The sequence below is a fragment of the Chenopodium album genome, chromosome 18 (assembly GCF_948465745.1).
Source record: "Chenopodium album chromosome 18, dcCheAlbu1.1, whole genome shotgun sequence".
NCBI classification, from domain to species: Eukaryota; Viridiplantae; Streptophyta; class Magnoliopsida; order Caryophyllales; family Amaranthaceae; genus Chenopodium; species Chenopodium album.
In genome coordinates, this window is record NC_137851.1 from 28,291,087 (window position 1) to 28,312,614 (window position 21,528).

Below are 21,528 nucleotides of genomic sequence, written 5' to 3' on the forward strand. Positions count from 1 at the left end.
CGATGCCGACAACCATGCAAAAATAGGGAAAAGAGGAGAACAAAAGGGAGACAAATATGCAAATAAAAAGACTAAAGGCCACTTGGGCCGGCACCATCATCACCCCCAAAACCATCACCCCCATCCCAACCTCCGGTGAAACCGGGAGGAAAACCGTAATAACCCTTAAATAGGTCTTGTTGGGATGGGGTCAATTGGTCAAAGGGCGGTTGTTGAACGAGGGGCTCGGGGTGACGGGGGTCAACATAATAATAAGCGGGGTCACCCCTATAATCACTCCCCCCCGGGGCCCTATAGTCATAAGGCGGGAAGTTGCGCCTTGGCACATCGGGGGTCTCAACCCCTTGCCAATAAGGGTACGTAGGGAGGCCATCACCACCCCGAGAAGGTACCGGCCCTTGTTGGGGCGGCACATAGGGGTAGTTGACCGGGGGTGCGACCTCCCCCCTACGTACACTAGCATCATATAAGGCACTAGTTTGATAAGAAAGAGTTTGGTGGTCGGAATACATACCATGCATGGAAAGTCTCATGCGGTCCATTTGCGCCCACATAGCCGCCATATCTTGCTCAATGTCATATGGCGGGTGTTGTTGTTGTTCTTGTTGTTGTTGTTGTTGTTGTTGTCTTCTTCTTCTTCCTTGGTGTTGTTGTTGTTGAAATGGTTGTTGTTGTTGTTCCTCTCGTTCTTCTCCTCGTCCTTCCTCCTCCTCCTCATTCACATCCTCTAACCCGACTCCCTCAACAAAATTAACATCTTCCTCCATCCCATCCTCATCAACCCTACCATTGTCCCTAGGGACCATCCATACATTCCTAGCCTCGCGAAAAATGGAGGTAGCGATCGGGTTAGGTAGAAGGCAGTGGTGGGTATTCCTTACTAGCCAAGAGTAGGTACCGGCTCTCTTAGTACTAGTAATGAAGCGGAGGGTGTTAACTTGCCTCAAATTGATCCAAATGTCCTCACTCCCTCCAACCGGAGTGCAAGACTCCAAGAACCGCTCTTGGTTGAAATATCTCACCAACCGGGTCACCATGCCCCCACAATGAACCTCCCCCGTCTTCACCCCATGCATTATCTCCTTGCACCCTTCCATGAAAATGTACCCAAAGTTAATCCTAGAACCCAATTCCGGCTTAGTAGCCATCCACAAAACCATTATCTCCTCCCGAGATAACTTACCCAAATCTTGCTTACTATAAACCGAGTACCCAAGAATTCTATGGAGGATCCTAAGGGCCGGATGAATGATCTCACTAGCAAGGGAAGTTTTAGAGTCGAAATGTTTTTTGTGGGCTATGGTTCTCCACCAAGCAACCTCATTGTACTCACTTTGGGCATGGGAAATAAGGGGTTCGAAAATATCACCATCTGGGTTGAAACCTAGGGCCACATTAAACTCGGCTAGGTTCATGGTGTGTTTAATGTTGAAGAGTTGGAAGGAGATGATGTAGTCGGTGTCCCCAACCCTATTGAACTCAAAGGTGGAGAAAAACTCGATCGAGGGTTCCAAGTAAGTACGGGGGTTAAACTTCAAGAATTCACCGAAGCTTAGGTTATTGAGAAGCACCTCAAGATCATTATATATCCCTAGCTTGGCCATATCGTCACGAAAATAGTGGCGGGTGGGTCTAAACCTACGGTCCTTCATTTTGTTATAAATGGGCAATTGCTTAGACCGGTTCCACAATTTTAGAGGATGTAGAGGAGGAGGGGCGTCATCTTGGTTAGTAGAGTGTGTTTGGGGGTTAGGGTTAGAGGATTGGCCTTGAGAAGATTGGCCGGGAGATTGGGTTGAGCGGTTCTTGCTACTCTTTGATCGCCTCAACAAATTCATTTTGTTTTTTTAGCACACAAGTTCACAAACACCTCCCTCAATCAAACAACAAACACCTCAAACACTCACAATCCTCCTTCAAATCCAACCAAACCCCCAAAAACTACAAGGTACCTGTTTCAATCAACACAACAACCAAAATTCCAACAACAAATACCAATATTAACAATCATCCATCAAATATATGCAAGATTTTTCTAGAGAAATCAATCATCACTCAAAAATACCAAATTTCACAAAAATACTCATGAAACACAAAAATCATGCTCGAAATCAAGATAAACCAACCAATGTAAAGAAATCAATTGAAATTGATAAGAATAATACAAAGGTTAGAAGTATACCAAGATTGGAGACTCAAAACAAGCCAAAAGCACCACACACTACCGAAATTTGCCGAAAAACCACGAGAAACTTGAGTAGAAGTGATGAAAATGGAGAAATAAGGGAGATTTTGTGAAAATTTGATGGAAAAATTGAAGAAAGGAGTAAGGATTTGATGATTTGGGGTTAGGGTTTGAGTGTATGTAGAGAGAGAAAGGAGGAAATTAGAGAGGAGATGAGAAAATAAGAGAGGAGAGAGAGGGAGAGGGGATTCCGGGTAATGTAAACCCAGTTATCCGCGCCCGCTCCCGATAAAGCCGCGGTCTCGGGAACTCTCCCGCACCCGCGGAGAGACCGCGGGACAACCGCAGGGAGTTCCTGCCCGATTTTGTGAATTTCTTACCTGATGGGTGCCGCGCCCTCTCCAAAACAGCCGCGCCCTCTCCAAAACTTCCCGCGCCCGCGGAGAGACCGCGGGGCAACCGCGGGAAGTTCCTGATCCAATTTCTTCATTTTGGCTGATTTAAAGGTCGCGCCCTCTCCAATTCTTCCGAGACCTCTCCAAACTCCCCCGCGCCCGCGGAGAGACCGCGGGTCAACCGCGGGGAGTTCCTGATTGCAATTTCTTGTTAAAGCTGGAGAGGCCCCCGAGGTCTCTCCAAGCCCTCGGAGAGCCCTCTCCCCTGCACTCCAAACTCTTCATAGAACCCCTTCTTTCCAATAAGGGATAACAATGGGCAACCTACAAAACAAACACAAAATCAACACTAAATAAAATCAAAACTAAACAAGGAAAATGAAAAGGAGGGAAAAGAAGATGAAAATCCGGGTTGCCTCCCGTAAGCGCTTTTGGTTAACGTCGTTAGCTCGACGTGCATCACCCCACTTAAGGTGGTTGGAAAAGAATCATATGGTGGACAAGACCAACAAACACTTTGTCAAAGTACTTCTTGAGCCGATGACCATTAACTTTAAATGTCGATGAGGAATCCAAAGGAGAAATTTCCACGGCACCATTACCAAAAACATCCTTTACCAAGAACGGACCACTCCATCTTGACATGAGTTTTCCGGGGAACAACTTCATTCTAGAATTATAGAGGAGGACTTTGTCACCTACACCAAACTCCTTTTTCTCAATCAACTTGTCATGAACCTCCTTGGATCGAGTTTTGTAAGTGCTAGCACAATCGTAAGCATCAAGTCGAAGTTCCTCTAATTCATGAAGGTCTAACCACCTCTTCTCTCCCGCACTTGCTAAGTCAAAATTTATCTTCTTGATGGCCCACATGGCACGATGTTCAAGCTCAACCGGAAGATGGCATGATTTGCCATAGACAAGGCGATATGGAGTGGTACCGATGGGTGTCTTGAAAGCCGTCCTATAAGCCCATAGAGCATCATCCAATTTGTCCGCCCAATCCTTTCTATTACGAGCAACCGTCTTTTCAAGAATAAGCTTGAGTTGACGATTTGAAACCTCAACTTGGCCACTCGTTTGAGGATGATAGGGAAGCCCAAATCGTTGATGCACACCATGTTTCCTCAACATCTTTTGAAAGGCATTATGGACAAAATGGGATCCATTATCACTTATCACCGCCTTTGGGACACCAAACCTTGGAAAGATGATCTTCTTGAATAACTTCAATACAACCTTGTGATCATTTGTTGGAGAGGCGATGGCCTCAACCCACTTAGAAACATAGTCCACTGCTACAAGAATATATTGATTCCCATATGAGGAGGGAAATGGTCCCATGAAGTCAATTCCCCACACATCGAACACCTCCAATTCAAGGATAGGTTGTTGAGGCATCTCATTCCGCTTGGAAATGTTCCCAACTCGTTGACATTGGTCACATGACTTAACAAAGCCCCATGAATCCTTGAAGAGATGTGGCCACCAAAAACCACTTTGAAGGACTTTAGTAGCGGTCTTGGAAACACCCATGTGTCCACCACTAGGGTCCGAGTGGCACATTTTTAAAACACTAGGCACCTCTTCATTTGGAACACAACGCCTAAGTAAACCATCAACCCCACGTTTGTATAAGATAGGTTCATCCCACAAATAGTGCCTTGCCTCTCTTTTGATCTTCTTCTTTTGGTTCTTGGAGAAAGAGGGTGGAAACTCCCCACATGCTAGAAAATTGACCAAATCGGCATACCATGGGAGTTCCTTCACCTCTATGGCATATAAGAAATCATCAAGCATTTTATCTTCTATTGGTAAACCATCATCATGAATTTGATCCCCTTCAAGGCGAGAAAGATGGTCCGCCACTACATTCTCCGCACCCTTCTTGTCCCTAATCTCAATCTCAAAAGCTTGCAATTCAAGTACCCATCGAATCAACCTTGGCTTGGACTCTTTTTTAGCAAAGAGATACTTGAGGGCCGCATGATCCGTGAAGACTATGGTCTTGGAACCCAACAAGTAACACCGGAATTTTTCAAAAGAGTTCACAATTGCCAAAAATTCCTTTTCCGTTGTTGTGTAGTTCTTTTGAGCCCCATTGAGAGTCTTGGACATATAGTAAATGACATGAAGTTTCTTGTCTACCCGTTGTCCCAAAACACCTCCAATTGCCCAATCACTCGCATCACACATCAACTCAAAAGGAATATCCCACCTTGGGCCTTGAACAATAGGGGTAGAGATTAGGGCCTTCTTCAATGTATCAAATGCCTTCAAGCATTTGTCATCAAAATTGAACTCAACATCTTTTTGAAGAAGAGCATTTAGGGGCTTAGCAATGAGTGAGAAATCCTTAATGAATCTCCTATAAAAACCCACATGACCAAGGAACGATCTCACTCCCTTGACATTTATCGGAGGTGGAAGTTTTTCTATCACATCAATCTTTGCCTTATCCACCTCAATGCCCTTATTTGAAATCTTGTGCCCAAGCACTATCCCTTCCTCCACCATGAAGTGGCACTTCTCCCAATTAAGCACCAAGTTAACCTTTTCACATCTCTCTAGGCATCTCTCAAGATTTTTGAGGCAATCCTCAAATGAAACACCTCCCACAGAAAAATCATCCATGAAAACTTCCATTTCCTCTTCAAGCATGTCCCCAAAAATGCTCATCATACACCTTTGAAAGGTCGCCGGAGCATTACACAATCCAAAGGGCATTCTTCTATATGCAAAAGTACCATAGGGGCATGTGAAGGTTGTCTTTTCTTGATCTTCGGGATGAATGGGAATTTGAAAGAATCCCGAATATCCATCAAGGAAGCAATAGAATTTGTGCCTAGTCAACCTTTCAAGCATTTGGTCAATAAAAGGGAGAGGGAAGTGATCCTTTTTGGTTGATGTGTTTAGACGTCTATAGTCTATACACATCCTCCAACCGGTGACCGTTCTAGTTGGAATGAGCTCACCTTTCTCATTCTCAACTACGGTCATACCCCCCTTTTTAGGAACGACATGCACGGGGGAAACCCACCTTGAGCTTGAGATGGGGAATATGATTCCCGCATTCAAAAGCTTGGTGATGTCTTTCTTAACTACTTCTCCCATTTGGGGATGTAGTTTCCGTTGTCGTTCAATAGAAGGAAGGGCGCCTTCCTCAAGCGTTATGTGGTGTTGGCACAAAGCGGGGCTTATACCTTTAAGGTCATCAATTGTGTACCCCAAAGCACTTTGGTGTTTTCTCAAAACACCACATAACGCTTGAGCTTGGCTCTTGCTCAAGGATGCACTAACTATCACGGGGTAAGTAGAATGAGGGCCCAAGAATTCATACCTAAGGTGTGATGGTAGAGGTTTGAGCTCTACCATAGGCACACCATTACCTTCTTGTGATGTGGTTGCTTGCAAAGCTTCATTGCTTGAGATTCTAAAGCATGTTTGCTCATCCATATCCTCCACACTTCCATCAAGTAATTCCTCAAAGAAATTCATCTCCTTGCATGAAGCACCTACCTTGTCTTTGTTCAACAATACATTCTCAAGAGCATCGTTAGAAGTGAGCAAGTGCTCATGCATGGAAGACACAACAATATCAAGTGAATCAATCATCATACAATTTTCCAAAGAAGAACATGGATATTTCATGCTTTCATTCAAATCAAATTCAATAACCTCTTCTCCCACCTTAAGGGAGATCTTAGCATTTCTCACATCAATCATGGCTCCCGAGGTAGCAAGGAAGGGTCTACCTAAAATGATCGGAATGGTGGAATCCCCATCCATTTCAAGAACAACAAAATCCACCGGAAACACAAACTTCCCCACCCTCAAAGGGACATCTTCTACTTTACCTTTTGGAAATTTGATAGACCTATCCGCTAATTGCAAGGTAATGTTAGAAGGTAGAAGTTCCCCTAACTCAAGTCTTTGATAAACCGAATATGGCATTAGGCTCACACTAGCTCCCAAGTCACATAAGGCATTATCAATTTGCATTGTGTTGATTGCACAAGGGATGGAGAAGTTTCCGGGGTCCTTCAACTTGGGTGGCATTTTGTTCATGATGATAGCACTACAATTTTCGGTCAAATTGATGGTCTCCACAACCTCACAAGTTCTTCTCCCACTCAAAATGTCCTTGAGGAATTTGGCATAGTTTGGCATTTGGTTGATCACATCGGTAAAAGGTAGAGAAAGGTGGAGTTGTTTTAGCATTTCAATAAATCTCCCAAATTGTTCATCCAATTTGTGTCTCATGAATTTTTGTGGGTAGGGGAGTTTGGGTCTCACAATCTCTTCACCTCTCTAGGTGTCTCAACAACTACCTCATCCAATGATGCCTTTTTTTCCTCATCCTCAACCAAAATCTCCCTAGGAATCTCCTTATCTACACCATTCCTAGGCAATGCCTCCTCAAGAACCTTTCCACTCCTAGTAACAATAGCATTCACGGGTTTCTTGGGGTCAAGGCCTTGGGAAGGTAAAGAAGAAGGGCTTGCATGATCTTTCAAGGCATTAGCAAGTTGAGAGATTTGGTTTTCAAGCATTTTATTGTGGGTCATCATTTCATTGAATTTTTTATCGCTCACGGCCATGTATGTGTTCAACAACTTGGTTTGATTCTCAATTATCTCCTCCAAATTAGTCCTAGGTGAAGAAGGTTGAGAATAGGAACTTTCACCTTGAGTTTTTGGAACAAACCCGGGTGGGGGACCTCTTTGAGAATTATTTTGAAAATTACCCCGTCCTTGATTGTTCCAACTACTCCTATTTTGATTTTGGCCATAATTTTGATTATGGTTTCCACCACCTTGATTATGGTTACCACTACCTTGGTTATGATTTCCATAACATTGGTTTTGGGTACCATAATTTTGGCCCTGATTACCATAATATTGGCCTTGATTTTGGCCACTATAACCTTGACCATTATAGCTACCACGAGAACCTTGGTTCCCTTGGTTTCTATAACCACCGCCTTGGTTATAGTTGTCAAAATTGCCTTGGCCTTGGAAGTTCCTATTCCATTGACCCCTTTGATTATCAAACCGTTGACCATTATTATTTGACACATAATTCACATGTTCACTCTCATGGTTATCAAACTCATCAACACATTCATTAGAACAAACACTAGAGTCATGATCATACGATCCACATGCATCACAAAACAAGCAACCCAAAGGCATATTATGCGAAGAGGGAGGGGGTTGAGAGTTAGAAGGAGTACCTCTCCCCTTAAATTGGGAGGGAAGATTAGAAGCTTGAGAAGAGGAAGAAGTGCTCTCCAACTTAGCCTTGATTGCGGTGACCTCCTTCCCTAAATTTGTCATTTGAGAGGAAAGGTTGTTGATTGCATTGAGATGGTCCACCGAATACAATGAAGATTGTTTGCTTGAAGAGTCCCTCTCTCCATCTTGCCAATCCCTATAATAAGTCACCACATCCTCAATGATGTCCACAACTTCTTCTTCGGTTTTGTTCATGATAGGGCCCCCGGCCCCTCCATCAAGGCATGACTTGCCTTGGGGACTTAAACCGCCATAGAAGATTTGGATCACTTGGTATGTGGGGATTCCGTGATGAGGGCACTCCCTTTGATACTCTTTGAATCTCTCCCATGCTTTGTAAAGGCTTTCACTCGGCCTTTGCTTGAACCCTTGAATCAAGGCTCTTGCCTCCGCCGTCTTCTTTTGGGGGTAGAAGCGGGACAAGAAAGCCTTTGTGACATCGTCCCAAGTTCTCAAGGAGTTGGGCTTCACTTCCTTGTCTAGCCACTCCAAGGATCTTCCGATTAGAGAGAAAGGGAACAACTTGAGGCGGATGAATTCTTGAGAAACCCCATTGACTTTAATGGTATTGCAATATTTTTCAAATTCTTTCAAATGGTTCAATGGGCTCTCATTCTTAGCCCCACTATATTGCCTTCTCTCGATCAAGGTGATCATTGCCGGACGGATTTCGAAGTCATTTGCCGGGGTAGTGGGAGGAGCTATTCCACTTTCAAATCTATATGCCCCGGGCACTCCAAGCTCCTTCAGGGCTAATCTAGGATGTTCACCCATTCCTTGTTCTTCTTGAATTTCTTCCTCACTTGAAGAGCTATAAGCCAAAGATCTAATATCCACTCTTCTTCTTGAAATAGTCCTTTCTATTTCCGGATCAAGGGGAACAAGGGGACGATCACGGGTTCTGTGCATGCAAAAACTCAAACAAAAATATTAGTAGCACGGCTACAAGTGTAGCCTAAAGAAACAAAATCTTTTTGTTTTTTTTTATAAAATGAAGTAGACTCAACAACAAAAGCTAAGCACCAATAGCACTCCCCGGCAACGGCGCCATTTTGACAAGAGGAAAATGCATGTCGTTTCCTACCCTTTCCCCTAGCCAAACTAAATTTGTAAACACCTAACCAACCTTATGTGAATATAGGGTAAGTTAAGGGTCGGTCCCAAGGGAATGCAATGATGAAAACTAAAGTCTAAGTCAAGCTACCTCGGAGTCGAAAATGAGATATTGGTTGGTACTAAAATGAACTAGATCAAATTCAACAAATAATCAAAGGTCTAAACACTAGGGATATGGGTTCCACATGCAAAATCAATGATAATGCTAGATTAAAGCTCAATCAATTAATTCAAGTATTGCAATGGACAAACAATAGTAGCAATTAAGAGAGTTCAAATACTATCTCCTATAGGCCAATCTAGTGGTCACTATGAAAGGCAAACCAAGAAGAATCATAAGCAAACTCAATCAATTAGAGCAACCTTTAAATCAATTGGTCATGTCATTAAGAGTTGCAATGCAATCTAGATTAATCTTATAGGGTGATCAATCCTAATCTAATCAATCTCATGCAAAACTATGTCAACCAATTTAATTGCAACAAATCAACCAATCAAAGAGCATCAACTAGCATTTCCATTAATCAAACATGCTTCCCCCTTTCCCTAGCAACTAATCTACTCACTAATAATGGTGAAATTGAAGAACAAATAACTAGAAATTGCATTGATCATCATTCTATATCAAAATTTAATAGAAATCAAAGTATCCAATATTATCAAACTCAAATCCAAGAAAAACAAACATCAAGCAAAAGAATCAAATAACAAGTAAGTAAAAGATGAAAGAAAGAAGAGAATCTCACTAAAAATTGATGATTGAAAATGAAGAAATCCAAACTTGATTGATCAAATGTTGAGTTACAAATCCAAAACCAAGAACTTCTCTCTAACTTCTCTCTAACTTCTCTCTCTAAAACTAAGCTAATGAAAATCATCAAAAAGTTGGATTCAAAAAGGAAAAACAATTCTATTTATAAGCTAAGAAGAAAACGGCAGCTCCCGCGGTCTCTCCCGATAGACCCGCGCCCGCGGAAAAATGGGTACGGAACCCTCCGCGGGCTGTCTGGGCAGCACCCGCGCCCGCGGCTTCAGGGGCCCGCGCCCGCGGGGAGATGACCCGCGCCCGTGGCAAGATCCCCTGCTCCCAAAGGCTGATCAGGGGGCCGCGGTCTCTCTGAGTGGAGAGACCTCTCCATTTTGCCCGCGCCCGCGGGAAGCCCTCGGGGCAACCGCGGGGAATTCCTGCCAACTTTTGGCAGTTTTGAGCATCATAGGCCCGCGCCCGCGGCTTGATGACCCGCGCCCGCGGCCTGGAAGAATGCCTTAGAGACCTCTTTGAGGGCTCTCCAAGGCCTCTCTAAGCCCTCTCTAGCCCAATGCTTCTTCCTTGCTTGATCATTGAGGTCCCGAATTGTATCCTTTGCCAAGGTGAATCTCGCAATACCTACACAAGTAAACAAAGGAAGGAAATAAAAGGGAAAAAGAGCAAAATAAAGGAAAACACGATAAAAACACGAGAAACATAAAGAAAAGAGGAAAAAGGAGAAACTAAAGGAAAAAGGACCAAAACTAAGAGAAGAAAGCAACAAAAAGGGAAAGAAATAACCTAAAAGACTACCCTATGAGTGCCATAAATGACACTCATCACTTTGTCAAGACATGTGACCGATGTCAAAGAGGTGGGAACATCTCCAAGAGAAATGAAATGCCTCAACAACCCATACTTGAGTTGGAAGTGTTTGATGTGTGGGGTATTGATTTTATGGGACCATTCCCCTCATCTTTCGGAAATCAATATATTCTTGTGGCGGTCGATTACATGTCTAAGTGGGTTGAGGCCATTGCCTCCCCAACTAATGACCACAAGATGATTATGAAGTTGTTTAAGAAGATAATCTTTCCAAGATTTGAGGTTCCCAAGGCGGTGATAAGCAACAACGGTTCTCATTTTATTCACCATGCCTTTCAAAAGATGTTGAGAAAGCATGGGGTCCATCAAAGATTCGGCCTCCCATATCATCCTCAATCGAGCGGTCAAGTGGAAGTCTCTAATCGTCAAATCAAACTTATTCTTGAAAAGACGGTTGCGAGAAATCGAAAGGATTGGTCAGATAAGTTGGATGATGCTCTTTGGGCCTATCGAACAGCTTTTAAGACCCCCATAGGTACCACTCCATACCGCCTAGTCTACGGCAAGTCATGCCATCTCCCGGTTGAAATTGAACACCGTGCTTTGTGGGCAATCAAGAAGATAAACTTTGACTTGGCAAGTGCGGGGGAGAAAAGGTGGTTAGATCTTCATGAGTTAGAGGAGCTTCGGTTTGATGCTTATGATTGTGCTAGTGTGTATAAAGCTCGTTCCAAGGAAACACATGACAAGCTTATTGAGAAGAAAGATTTTTGTGTTGGCGATAAAGTTCTTCTCTACAATTCAAAAATGAAGTTGTTTCCCGGAAAGCTCATGTCAAGATGGAGCGGTCCCTATTTGGTAAGAATGTTTTTCCAAGTGGTGTTGTAGAGGTCTCAATGATGGATTCTTCTTCTCCATTTAAGGTCAATGGCCATAGTCTCAAGAATTATTTCGACGGTGCTTTTGTTGGCCTTGTTCACTCATTGCTTTTCCGACAACCACCTTAATTGTTCGAGGACGTCGAGCTATGACGTTAAACAAGCGCTACCCGAGAGGCAACCCGGTTTTCTAACCTTTTTCTTTTGATTTACGATTTTCTATATTTCTTTTATCATTAAGATTTTTCTTATTTCTCTTTATTTTTGTTTGTTGTCTTGATTTTAGGTACCATGAGATTAGTTCGAAGAAAATTTCCAACAATTTTGGTGTTATTTCAAGCCTTCCCGAGGTTTGGTTAAGTTTAGGTGGAATATTGTTGGGGTTTTATGCTCTCATGTTTGCATTTTTATTAATATTCTACTCTTTTTCGAATGCGCTTTCAAATATCTCCTTATGCAAACACGAGAGTATATTCATGGCTGAAATATTCTTGTTTGGTGCACGCGCACCAAAGGCTGCGCGCGCGCACCAAAGGGGTCAGAAATTTTTCGCTAACTTTGGCAAAAATTGACGGTTTTTGAACCATCCCAGTACCCCCTTGGTGCGCACGCACCCCATCCCTGCGCGCGCACACCACAGGGGTCAGAGTTTGGCCTGACTTTTTGAACAAAATCGGCCCTACCTGGTGCGCACGCACCAGGTAGGCAGGGATTTTCACCCAATTGCACGCAAGAACAGCCCCCCTTCTGTCGCTGGTGTGCATGCACCAAACTCCTGCGCGCACGCACCAGCCGCAGCAGCCAGGCGCGCGCCAGCCCCCTTATAACCCTAAGCGCGTCACCTTATTTCCCCTTTCTCTCTCCCCGATTTTTCCCCAGCTTTCCCTACTCCATTCTCTCATCAAACCCTATTATTTTTCTTGCAAAAGAATATCAATTTCACCTCTTTTATTTTCATTCTAACATCAAATTACATTAAACTCATCTCATATTCGAATTTTACAAATAAAATTCCAGATTTTCGAACCCAAATTCGAAAATTTTGGGGTTTTTTTCGAAATTTTGAGGATTTGTGTTGAGGTTTGGAACTTATATTTGGGTGTTCTATTTGTTCTTAAATCTTCATTTTGGGCAATTTGCAAGTAATTCAAGGCTACATTGAGGTATAATTTCTTATTTTCTAGTCATCTTCTTCCTCATTGTTCAAGCTTGAAACCTTGTTTTTGCTTTCATGGTAGAACTCCATTGTTGGTTCTTTTAACTTGTAATTTGTGTTGAATGATATCATTGAGTGTTAAATTGAAGCTTTTTCATGATGAATTTGTATAATTTGCTTGATTCCTTGATTCACCATTGTTGGTCATTTTCTCTCTCACGGGTATTCTTTATAATGGTTTTATTGCTTTGATAATTCAATGTTTGAGGTTATTTGCTCAATTTGACTCATGATTTGGTCTCTTATGTTCATTTTTGCCTTTAATCCATGCTTACTTGCTTCAAATTTATGATTCTACATTAATGGCATTTTGTTCATATGTAGCCATCTCATGATTTGGTCTCTTACTTGTTTCTATTTTGAGATAATTGCTTTTGTGCTTGATTCTTGAGCAATTTCTTATGCTTATTATTGAAATATGACAAATGTAAGATTTGCTCATAGGTTGTTTTTCTTCTTGTAGATGGCTCCTATCCGTCACAAGAAGCGGGCAAGATCAAGTTCTAGCAAACCAAGGCATGTTGTTCCACCTCCACCCGAGGTAGAAGAGACATACGGCATTGAATTTACTAAAGAATCACATTGGGATCGTTTCAAGCGTCTATCCAAGAGAAAGCTTAGACCAACAAGATTTTACGATCAAGCAACAACCAAGTTTCTCGGCATAGATGAGGACGTTCGGCTTCTTGCAAAGGGCCTTGATCTTTTAGAGTTCTTGGATTTGAGTGCCCCTACTTATACTAGGGTGACCTATGAATTTCTTTCTTCTCTTGAAGTAGTCTGAGAATCGAGTGACGGTTCCTCAAGGATTTTGACTTTCCAACTTTTCAATCATGATCATTCATTGACGGATTCTCAACTATGTTCTTACTTCAAGTTTCCTTGGGCCGCGGACGCGGACCAATGTATCTACCCGGCACATGGTAGAATGGCAGAGGATCATGGATATAATGAGCAACGTTGGTGGAGAAGTATCTTGGAGGAAGGGAAGTATGAGCCTCAAAATTCCAAGACCGCCTCCATGATTCATCCAGCTATGCGGTATTTCAACCGTCTCCTCACTTACGCTCTTTGCTCCAAAGACTCTATGGGAGCTATCTCTCAAGAGGATCTTTGTTGGTTGTGGATAGCCGACCAAAATGACTTTGAGATTGAGTTAGTGGATTTCACAGAGCACTTCATCAATCCACTCTTGGATATTCGTGATGGAGTTAGCCTATCGGGGAGCATCCAATTGGGAGGGTTGATTTTTATCCTAGCTCTTTGCATCAATGACGACTATAAGACTTTGTTAAATGAGCTTCCCCCAATTATTAATCCTCGAGAAAAATCTTCTTCTCATTTCCTCAACATCTCCGCCCTTGTGAACCAAAAGTTCCTCGATCGTACGAAGAAGGATGATGTCTTCATTTGGAAAGTTTCTCGGGTTAAAGAATGGTTCTTAATCCCATGCAAAGAGGCAACTACCCGACCAAGAGAGAAAGACTCCTTATCTTGGAGGCCTCCGATGCGAGATATTGACCCTTCTATTCGACGTAGGACGAATCATACAAGAGGCCGTTCGACCAATGCTCTCTCATCGAATGTTCAAACTATTCCCACAGTTGAACCGGAAGGTACACCTATTCCTTCCCCCTCTTCTACTCCTTCTACTTTTGATTTGTCAACCATTCATGCTAGGCTTGATTCTATTGCTAATGTGTTATATTCTATGCCATCTATGCAACCCTCTAATCTTGATTATGACAATCATACAAATCAATTGTATAATTTGCATGTTCGGAGGGGGGAAATCGAGTCCTATGTGAATTACCCGTATCTCCCGGTCCAACAAGGACCTATTCCTTAGTGGGAACCTTTTGACCCTACCATTGGTCCTCGGCCTTGCTACCCTTATTGGGAGGGCCCTCATGTTCACCCTAGTTCTATCATAGGCACCACCCCGGCCACTTACGACTATCGGCGGCCTGGTGGTTGTGATTATGCATATGATCCGGCTAATCCTTCGCTCTTTCCGGACCCTGAGACTTTTGGGTGGTGGGGTAGGTCGGGTGAGCCGGTCTTAGATGATTGGTCTCATTATTTTGAGGATGATAGAGCTAGGAGGAATGGTAGGTTAAGGGGTAAGGCTCCCATGGACGTGAGTGAGATGGCTAGCTCTAGTCATGTGATGGAGACCGGTGAGGGGAGTTCTCATTATACCCCTTACCATAGTGCGGAGTGATACTACCATGGCTACCCCCTTCTTATGTGCTTTATATGATGTTTCTCGATTGCCTATATGTCTTTAGGTTTAGAGTTAGGGGGGTAGTCCAGTCTAAGCTTGGGGGTGCTTTCTGCATTTGTTTCTGTGCTTCACCATATTCCCCCCTACTTTTGTAGTTCATTCCTGGTCTCCTATGCTTCTGATATTGATCTCTATGTTGTTCGGTTTATGATGATGCTGTTGTATTTCTGCTGATTTCTCTGCCCGGTTATTGGTTTGTTGTTTGTTTCGCTGATCGATGTCCGCTGAGTTTCTCTGTGTCTTTATTATGATGATTCCTGATGATGACTGTCTGATTTCTTCTCTCCTGTTACTATTTTAGTCTGATGATTCTAACCCTTGCTGCTACTATTACTTACTTTTTCTTTATTTTCCTACATTTAGTTTTCTATTTTCTTCTTTTCTTTGTATTGAAGTTACTAACAATTTTCTTTGTATATAGTTTTTTTGTTATTTCTCACCTTGCTCTATTGCTTATGCTTTGGATTTCGACGATTCATTAAGGTGCCCTTTCGCCTTGTTTAATGTGCAATAGCTTTGGCGCCCGGTGAGATCTTTCTACTTCTTTTCTTTTTCTTTTCTTGGTTGCTTAGTCTAGGATTAGTTCTAGGAGAAGTTGAATGATTTGAGGTTGTTTGCTTTTTAACACCCTAGTGTGTTTGGGAACATTGGCGTTGTGGCCGAATGTTCACTTGTTTGTTGATTGGGACTTATGTGTTTTAGCATTACTTCCTTATTACTTTCTACTTCTCCTATACCTTTCTATTTTTCATTTCATCTTCCTTTTCTTCTTTTTCTTTTTCTTTTTCTTTTGTTTTCATCTTCCTTCATGTTTTCCTTTTCTCTTTTTCTTATTCTTTTCTTTTCTTTTTATCTCTTTCCTTTTTCAAAAAAAAAAAAAGAACAACCATAACTTGTTTTTGTGGATATGAATAAAATGTTTTTGAGGCATTGCTTTTCTTTCTTCATCTTTTTGCTTTTACTTTGGACTTAATACCACTTGAACTTGCACATTGGCTATTTTTCTTCCTAAATACAATGGTTTGCACGGTTTGAGAGTATCTTTAGTTGATTCTAGGATAGGGTATGCTAAGGTAGCGGTTTAGACCTTTTGGGGCCTTGAAGCCGGATTCTTTTGGTTTGTGGTAAGACGGAGTTGCTTCCTTTGGTGGATTTGACACCTTTAGTAAGTTTTTGCTACAACTGTGTGAGGATTTCTCTTTTTCAAGCCTTCATCACTTTTGATTGTGCGGCGTGGATCCTCCACCTTCGCATCCCTAATCTTGAAACTTGACTCATAATTCTCAAACACGGGACCGAACCAACTAGGAAGGACAAAGGCCATTTTTCGGGGTGGTAATTTTTCATATAATTCTAGGATTTTCTTTTTTCTTTTTAGTTCATTGGGTTTACATTTGCCATCTTGCTAACCATTTGAGCCATTCCCCTTCTTCTCAAGCCACATCTTTAGAACTTTGAACCTTTTGTTTCTTTTCGTTCCATTATTGGTTTTTGTGAAGCAAATGGTCATGCTTTTGGAGTTTGTGATCTATAAAGTTGGAAATTGGTTTTATTTGTAAGCAAACTCGTCTTTTGTATATATTGTGAATAATGGCAAATGAATATAATCGAAAAAGCCATCCAAAGTTAAAAAAAGGCAAGGACATAATAAATGCAATATCGAAAAAGCCGTCCAAAGTTAAAAGAGGCGAGGACAATTGCTTTGATATAATGAAAATTACATAAAAAAAGAGAAAATGAAAATTTCAAAAAATAGTTTGTTGTGATTCTTTTCCCTTTTCTCGCATTGAGGACAATGCTTCCTTTTAGCTTGGGGGAGAAGCGTTTACGCTTTTTGTATATATGCTTGTGGATATAGCTTTGAATAAGCTTGGGGGTATTAGTTTGTTTTTGTCTGCTGACTTCTTGGTTTTGGTGTTGAGGAGTGGCCAACCTTTGCTTCATAATCTAGGTGTACCACCAAATTCTAAATTTTAAGCCTACCCCTAACCTTTTGCCCTTACGTTACAACCTTTGGGAAAGTCCTTTCGACCTAGTGGTTGAGTCATACACCGAGGGAGGGCATTATGAGTTAAAGCCTAAAGAAAAAGGATGCAAGGTCGAGATGTCGAGAACCCTCAAATTCTATTCTTTTTCGGTTCCTTCGTGGAACCATAGAGACGCTTACTAAGGGAAGATTTGAAGCCATTAGGGAGAACGCGGTTAGATTGGTTGGGCTGAAAGTGGATTGCGCCTCATTAGTTCTCTACGCTTAGCATACCCTATGTTTCAATCAACCCTCGATATCTTAGAACGTGCTTACCATTGTTGTTTTAGAAAGCTTGATATCCTTTGTGCCTTGGTCATGTGCAAAAGGCCTTTGTATAAGCATTTCTTTTCTTTTTAAGGTTTTAAACTTTTTCTTTTCTTTTCTTTTTACTTTGCCTCCTTTTTAATAAAAAGAGTTATAGGTTAACCTCTTTGGAAACCTTTACGAGAGCATCACTCGTCCTCTAGAGTGATCTAGGGGTTTAAATGGCTTGTCTTTAGTTGCTAAAATTGACCGTGATTCCTACGAAAGTGAGTTAGTGTATATTCTCATCTTCTCTAATTTTCTTGTTTCTTTCTTTGCTTGAGTAGTGTCATCATTTTCCCTTGGGTTTGATTTTGTTTTGCTCGAGGACGAGCAAAAGTTTAGCTTGGGGGAATTTGATGAGCGTCGTTTATGGCGCTCAAAAGAATAAGATTTAGGTTCATTTTCTTTATTTTTCTTTCATCATTTTCATATAATTCTCTTAGTTTTATTTGATTTTCCATTTTTATAATTCACTTTAGTTCTCGATTGGTTTTTACGAGTTTTTCATATTTTTAGTTGATAATCCATAATTTTAGTTTTAGTTTTACCTTGCTACGCTTTGTCTCTTTGTTTTATTAGTGTTTTGTAGGTGAATAATCAAGTCAATTTGCTCATTTTAGGACTGACATGTTCGCGGGCATCATCTCGAGTGCACTGATGATGGGGATGCTCGGGAGCGCGGAGTTTGATCAAGCAAGCGAAGGAGCCAAAGCCTAGTGCATCGCACAGGGGTGCGCGTGCGGGACAGGGGTGCGTGCGCGCAGACCCAGCTGTGCGCGCGCGCGGCTGGGCTGTGCGTGCGCACGGCCTGTGCGGCCCTCTTCGCTCGATTTTTCTTATTTATAGCTTTTGACTTTCTTTTTGGAGGACGACTTAACTTTGTACTAGAGAGAGAATTTTTCCAGAAATAGTAGAGAGAGAAGCTTAAAATTTACTTGTTTGTACTTGAATTTGATCTTAGATTCCAATTTGATCTTGAAATTCCTTCTTCAATTCAATGAATGTTTGTAAGATTTCTTTCCCTTGATTTGCTTTTAATGCAATTCCTTCTGGCTTCTTAGATTTTGATTGAGATTACATTCCTAGCTTTAGAATTTGTTGATTGATTGATTTTCTTTTGATTAAGCTTTAAATGAATATGAATTTGATTGAATTTGGTTTGTTTCTTAATTTCACCATGTTTAGTGAGTAGATTAGTTGCTAGGGAGAAGGGGAAGCATGCTTGATTGATGATTTTTTCTAGTTGATGATGCTAAATTGATTTGAATGGTGCAATTAAATTGGTTGACATAGTTGTGCATGTGATTAATTAGACTAAGAGTGATCAACCTATAAGATTAATCTATATTGCATTTCAAATTTCAATGACATGAACCCCTAATTTGAGAATTGCTTTAATTGATTGAATTTGATTGTGATTTCCCTATTTAGCCATTCATAGTGAACCCTAGCTTGGCTTATAGGAGATAGCCCTTGAATTCCTTTGATTGCAACTATTGTTTGTCCTTTGCAATGTTTGAATTGTTTGAGTGATTCTTCAATTAGCATAATCATTGAGCTTGCATGTGGAACCTATATCCCTAGTGTTTAGTATATTGAATTTCTCGACTTATCTAGCTTTCTCGATACCTTAGTTACCAACCGCATCTTCCCACATTTTTCTAAGTAGCTTGACCTAGGCTATAGCTTACACCTACTCATTCCCTTGGGTTCGACCCTTGACTTACCATATACTCATATTAGGTTGGTCGAGTGTTTATAAATTTTCTTTGGCTCTAGGAAACGGTAGAGAACGACCTATATTTCCCTCGTGTCAGTTGCTTACCTTAGAATATTGAGTGTTAAGACAAGACAAAGCATGCTTAACTACTCATTGATTCTTTAGATCTTGGAATTGACTTAATCTCACCAAATGGGGACAATTTATTGTGTGAATAAGACGTTTAAATAAGTTTGATAAATATGCATGGTTTCAATCTTATTTAAGTATTATGAATGGTTTTTCATTTTAAATTCTTTCAATTGTAGAATCATGTCTTCAACTAACAACGACAACAACCTAATGTGTCCGGAACTCCCTGAAAAGTTACCATTTTCCTTGAACTTGATGAACTTTAAGGAGTGGGAAGAAGAACTCCGAATGACCCTCCAAAATTGCCACCTAGAGCATATTCTCGACATACCTCTCCCGAGTTTCTACTCAAAAGGGTTATGAGCGATAAGGCTCACGAGGAATGAAGTTGGGATTGCAAAAGAGTCTCACGACTTATGGTAAACTCCATCCCGGAATAATGGAAGGGGAAGTTCTCCAACTATTTTCCGGACATGCTCCTCAAAGCTCTAGAGGATATAGTCAATTTGAGGGTCACCAAGAGCATCAAAGGCAACTATGATGGTCTCGAGGAGGAAGTGACTAGGTCACTCTCCAACATGAAGATCAAGCCACTGCAAGAGGGGTTCCTTGCCAAGGAGAGGCAAGAAGTATGGGCACAAGTCTACAATGCTAGACTAAGACCTGAAATGCCACTTCGAGCCCATGTGCTTCGAATGACAAGGATATTCACTCACTTGGCGCTCATTGGCAAGCCGGTGGAGGATGAGCAAGCAGCTCACATGCTATTGAGTTCTCTCCACTCGGGCTATATCGCATTGAAGATGCGGCTAACTGCCAGTCGGGACAAACTTTCTTTAATGGAGGTTATCCATGAGCTTCAATCAGCCAATCCTTGTGGAAGTGATAAACTCAAGCTTGCTCTAAAGGCAAAGAAGAAGGAATTCAAGAACAAGGCAAGAATGTGATGCTTCTACTGTAGTCGACAGGGCCACTACAAGAGAGAATGCAGCATGTACCTGGAAGATGAGGCAAAAGGAAGAGAAATCTCTACCTCAGGTATCTTCTTTATAAACTATACTTGAATACAAGAAATTCATAAGGTATTAGATACCATTAATGACTCACTATACGCTCCTATTTCAGGAACCAAGTGAGAAGGGCTTACCAAGTGGATGTGGATATACAAGCGGAAGAAGAAGATAATCTTTCTGGAAGGCTTATAATCACATAGTTTGTCTTGACATAGAACTTGTTTAACTTTTTGTTATCAACCATACATTGATCTTTTGACGTTGGACATCATTCTGTTTTGATCACAAGACTATTGTTTCAAAAGTCTTGCTAATATGTTTGTGGCTTAACACATTTATCTAAAATGTGTATTTTCATTAGATAAACAAGTTTATAATGTTAATAATACCACCAAGAAAGCTAAGACCATTGAGTCAAATCAGGCGTGCTTATGGCATTGTCGTCTTGGCCACGAATTTCGGTCAAAATTTTTTTGCACATTATATTCAAAAAATATGCATGTTTAGTGGAAAAATTATGCAAAATTAAAATCCTTCTCATCTTTCTCATTTTAAAAAACTTCTCATTTGACCCTAAATATCTCTACTTATATATATATATATATATACATATATATATATATATATATATATATATATATATATAGATTATTATTTTAAACCGATAATTAAGTGTGCAATTTATGCTCATTATTATATAACTAGTGTACTATTCATTCATTCATAAAAAATAATTTTTCTTGGTTTTCTTTTTCTTTGTAAAAAAAAAAATTATACCATAGTATATAATTATTATTATTATTATTAACTTTTTTATTATTACTTTTTTTTGGACAAATTTTTATTATAACTTGTTATTGGCATTTTTAACTGAAATGGTTTATAAGTATATTAAACGGATTCTAATTCGTGATATGGAAGGAAGCTGGAGCCATAAGGAAAAGGCTTGTGTCGATTGTGTGCACTGCTACTCAGGTTAACACAGTGGCGGTTTTTGGGCCAAAAAGTTTGGGGGGGCAGGGTTTGATCCACTAACCTTTTGCTCAAAAATAACAATACTTAATTACTATGCAATAACTTTTTAATTGTAACTATTAGACAATATATTACTTTTAACCAATAATTTAGAAAAATTAAGGGGGGCCAGGCCCCGACCCGCCGCAACAAAGGTCCACCCCTAGGTTAACAGCTTACAAAGCCAGCTTTGTTGGAGATCAGGTTTAGTTATGGACTGCAGAAATATTCTTATCTTGTGTGATGGGGCTTGGAAGAAGGGAAAGGGCAGCAACTCAAACTCATGGGATGCTGCATTAGGCTAGGTTTCGGAGAAGCAATGCACCTGTTCGCTAGCTCCCCCATTCAAGTTGAAGCCCTTGTTGTT

At 41.1% G+C, this 21,528-nt stretch overlaps 1 pseudogene; it reads left to right on the forward strand.

Moving 5' to 3' along the window:
- The first annotated feature begins 8,160 nt into the window (after positions 1-8,160).
- Positions 8,161-8,259, forward strand: LOC145593306 (small nucleolar RNA R71; annotated as a pseudogene).
- The last annotated feature ends 13,269 nt before the right edge of the window (positions 8,260-21,528 follow it).